Source organism: Amphimedon queenslandica, unplaced genomic scaffold (genome assembly GCF_000090795.2).
Source record: "Amphimedon queenslandica unplaced genomic scaffold, v1.1 AMPQUscaffold_12972, whole genome shotgun sequence".
Classification (NCBI taxonomy): Eukaryota; Metazoa; Porifera; class Demospongiae; order Haplosclerida; family Niphatidae; genus Amphimedon; species Amphimedon queenslandica.
The window spans coordinates 33,291-38,676 of NW_003546792.1; positions in this window are offsets into that span (position 1 = coordinate 33,291).

Below are 5,386 nucleotides of genomic sequence, written 5' to 3' on the forward strand. Positions count from 1 at the left end.
AAACTGAAGTGATAAGAATGATACTTACCATTAATAAAGCAAAGAAAAAGCGGAAGATGGCCATAACAGGACTGGTGGTAAAAGCAGAACAGACTCCCAGATAATCTATGTAGCGGAATTCGGCACCAGATCCATTGATGAATCCTGAAGAGAAAAAGGCAGCAGGGACTATCCACACAATAATGACAAGGACCAGAGCTACCCTTGGACTCATGAACCGCTTGTGGAGATGAGGCTTTACAATAAAAAGGAACCGTCATGAGCATGTTATAAGCACAATAGAGTATTATAAAACCATTGAAATCACAGGTTACTTTCTTCTCTTCATCAGTATTACCAATGATCCACTCACCAGCAGCTAATGAAGTGATAGTGAAAGGAAGATAGAGTGTCAATACAAGGTGTGCCAGTATGAGAGAAGTAAAGAATATTGTTGATGATTGTTTCCAGGACTTCCTTTGATAAATAGTAATGACTAGTATCACACCATTAGCTATGAGAGCTAGTATCATCTCAATACTAAGAACTCCTGCTACTGCCTCAGGACTGAAATCACCAGTAAAAGTATAATTCCTTTCCATCCTTTCTATCACAAGACTGAACTGACAAACAAAGATCACTCAATATATGTACACACACACATAACTTATAGCTAAAATACTTCCCTAGAAATGAAACTAGATCTGTTAAGCACTTGCTTGCACAAGATATGTAAACCACAAGTCAGTTTTTGTACACTTGTGCTTCCTTCAATTCACCTAAGGTGAGAGACCTGGGAGATAGCTATGGTCAACTGTTATCAATATTACCAAGAGTGCTATTATGGAAACATTATGACTGAATTTATAATACTGTTAATATTTATAAAACATTAATAATAACAATACACTCAACTTAATAATAAATAAAATAATGACACAATCAACAAAGGGAGTGTTAAAGAATAAGCAATAGTAATACTACATGGTGTCTGTAACATTAACATCTTCATACTCAAGAATAAAGTCAATGGATGAAGGCAATGTACATTGTTTATACATCAAGTGAGCTAACACGTAATTCCACTGCAGCAGATGATGAATTACAAGTACTCGATGTAGCTGCTGGATTATGTTTCTTTTTCAATATCTTACGACAAACAATATTAACAATAACACTATTGATCTCTGGCCTGAAGTAGGCCTGAACAACTGGACTCAAGACAACAACCAAAAAGAAGAACATGAGAGCAGAAATTGTGAGAACACCAGGAGAATCAACAATAGCTAATAATGCAGAGAAGAATATGCTAGGGGTGAAGAATATTCCATAGACCAGTAGCATGGACCCAAATATACCAAACAACCTCTTCTTCTTTGAAGCATAGATACTCTCTCCTACTATCATTGACTGATTATTAATAAATTTACGAGTGAAACAAAACGTCCAAACTGATGTGACAATGATGATTATAAATATCAACGAAGCAAAGAAAAAACGGAAGATGGCCATAACAGGACTGGTGGTAAAAGCATAGCAGATTCCCAGATAATCTATATAGCGGAATTCAACACCAGAGTCTTCAATGAATCCAGTAGAAAAGAAAAGTAAATCAAAGCTCCACACAATAATGACAAGGACCAGAGCTACCCTTGGACTCATGAACCGCTTATGGAGATGAGGCTTTACAATGGAAAGGAACCGATCGATTGATATGAGACTCAGTGTCATAAGCATCACATAGACACTAAGGAGTATCACAAAAGCAGTAAAACTACATGTTCCTTGCTTCTCCCCATCAGTACTACCAACAACCCACTCATGAGCAGCTAATGCAGCAATAGTGAAAGGAAGATAGAGTGTCAATGCAAGGTGAGCCAGTATGAGAGAAGTAAAGAATATTGTTGATGATTGTTTCCAGGACTTCCTTTGATAAATAGTAATGACTAGTACAACACCATTAGCTATGAGAGCTAGTATCATCTCAATACTAAGAACTCCTGCTACTGCCTCAGGACTGAAATCACCAGTAAAAGTATAATTCCTTTCCATCCTTTCTATCACAAGACTGAACTGAGAAACAAAAATCACATAATAAATGTACATGTACACGTAACTTAGCCAAGGAAACTTCCCTTAAAATGAAACTAGATCTGTTAAGCACTTGCTTGTACAAGATATGTTAACTACAAGTCAGTTTTTGCACACTTCTGCTTCATTTGCTAAACTCAATTCACCAAAGGTTGAAGAGCTGCATGGGAAATTACTACAGTCAACTGTTATCATAATAACTAAGAGTGCTATTATTAACATTATACTAATATTGTTAGTATATTTTATGAAATAATAATAACAAGTACACTCAACTTAAATAATAATATAAACAAACAACAAATTAAGGGAGTGGTAATGAATAAGCAATAGTAAATATTGTATGCCGTATAGCGGGTAATTTTTGAATGGTGCTTATTTTCGTCTGTTTCGTATTAATTCTGATGAAAATTAATTCTGAAGATAGGCGTGACCATAATAAATTATTAATAAAATGATAACAAGCATGGATAGCCTTGAAAACGGTGTTCACCTTTTAAAGAATCTCTTCCAGACCCTACAGGACCAGGGGACCTCTTTCTAATGCTATCAGTCCTACAGATACTAGTGAAGACATCAGATCAATTATTTTTGTCTAGTCGAAAATAAAACCAACGAATTTTTATTCTAAAGCCATTTCTGGTTTCAGTCGAAATTTTCAACCATCAAAAATAACCCGCTATACGGTATGTATATCGTGTCTGTAACAATAAAAACATTATACTCAAGACTAGAATCATACATGTTCATCAAGTGCAGCAGGTGGTGAATTGCATGTACTTGATGTAGTTGCTGAATTAGGTTACTTCTTCAACATCTTATGACAAACAATATTAACAATAACACTATTAATCTCTGACCTAAAGTAGGCCTGAACAACTGGACTCAAGACAACAGCCAGGAAGAAGAATAAAAGAGCAGTAACTCCAAGAACACCAGGAGAATCAACAATAGCTAATAATGCACTAAAGAATATGCTAGGAGTGACACATATCCCATAGACCAGTAGCATTGACCCAAATATACCAAACAACCTCTTCTTCTTTGAAGCATAGACACTCTCTCCTACTATCATTGACTGATTATTAATAAACTTACGAGTGAAACAAAACGTCCAAACTGAAGTGATAATAATGATACTCAACATTAACGAAGAACATAAAAAACAAAAGAGAGCCATTCCAAGACTGGTAGTAAAAGCATAGCAGAATCCTAACTTACCTATGTACTGGTATACTACACCAGATCCATCAATGAATCCTGCAGAATAAAAGGCAGCATTGACTATCCACACAATAATGACAAGGACCAGAGCTACCCTTGGACTCATGAACCGCTTGTGGAGATGAGGCTTCACAATAAAAAGGAACCGATTGGTTGATATAAGACTTAGAGTCATAAGCATGTTATAAGCACAATAAAGTATTATAAAACCATTAAAGTCACAGGTTGCTTTCTTCTCTTCATCAGTATTACCAATAATCCACTCACCAGCAGCTAATGAAGTGATAGTGAAGGGAAGATAGAGTGTCAATACAAGGTGTGCCAGTATGAGAGAAGTAAAGAATATTGTTGATGATTATTTCCAGGACTTCCTTTGATAAATAGTAATGACTAGTACAACACCATTAGCTATGAGAGCTAGTATCATCTCAATACTAAGAACTCCTGCTACTGCCTCAGGACTGAAATCACCAGTAAAAGTATAATTCCTTTCCATCCTTTCTATCACAAGACTGAACTGACAAACAAAGATCACTCAATATATATACATGTAGACATAAAATAGATAAAGAAAACTTCCCTTGACCATAACTCTGCTTTTGCTTGTACAAGTATAAAAGTAAACTAAGTTTGCATTTAATTCACTTCACTAAAGGTGGATTGTTATCATTATTATGAACATTATATAAATAATAATAATAAACTCAACTAAAGGATAAGATAATAATAACACAGACAACAAAGGGACTGTCACCAATTAATGAATGAGTAATAGTAATACTGCATATGTACACACTGTGTCTGTAACATAAAACTTTATACTCAAGAATAGAGTCAATGGATGAATGAATGTACATAGTTTATACATCGAGTGAGCTAACACGTAATTCCACTGCAGCAGATGATGAACTTGATGTAGTTGCTGAGTTAGGTTTCTTCTTCGACATTTTATGACAAGCAATATTGACAATAACATTAGCAATAACAGTATTGATCTCTGGCCTAAAGTAGGCCTGAACAACTGGACTTAAGACAACGACCAGGAAGAAAAATATAACGGCTGTAATTCCAAGGACACCAGGAGAATCAATAATAGCTAATAATGCACTAAAGAATATGATAGGAGAGACACATATTCCATATACCAGTAGCATTGACCCAAATATACCAAACAACCTCTTCTTCTTTGAAGCATAGACACTCTCTCCTACTATCATTGACTGATTATTAATAAACTTACGAGTGAAACAAAACGTCCAAACTGAAGTAACAAGAATAATACACAATAGTAATGAAGCAAGTAAAAAACGGAAGATAGCCATAACAGGACTGGTGGTAAAAGCATAACAAATTCCTACATTATCTATGTACCGGTATACTACACCAGATCCATTGATGAATCCTGAAGAATTAAGGACAGCAGTGACTATCCACACAATAATGACAAGGACCAGAGCTACCCTTGGACTCATGAACCGCTTGTGGAGATGAGGCTTTACAATAAAAAGGAACCGATCGATTGATATAAGACTTAGAGTCATGAGCATCACATAGCCACAATAGATCATCACAAAAGCAGTGAAACCACAGGTTGCTTTCTTCTCTTCATCAGTATCACCAATGATCCACTCACCAGAAGCTAATGCAGCAATGAAGAAAGGAAGAAAGAGTGTCAATACAAGGTGTGCCAGTATGAGAGAAGTAAAGAATATTGTTGATGATTGTTTCCAGGACTTCCTTTGATAAATAGTAATGACTAGTACAACACCATTAGCTATGAGAGCTAGTATCATCTCAATACTAAGAACTCCTGCTACTGCCTCAGGACTGAAATCACCAGTAAAAGTATAATTTGTTTCCATCCTTTCTATCACAAGACTGAACTGACAAACAAAGATCACTCAACACGTAACCAAGAGTAGATATCTACTCTTGACGTAACTTAGCTAAAGAAAACTTCCCTTGAGCATAATAACTCTGCTGCTGCTTGTGCAAGTGCATGTAAACTAAGTTTTTGTACACATGCATTTTATTCAATTCACTATACATGGATTGTTATCACTATAATGAACTTTAAGAACAAAAATAACAA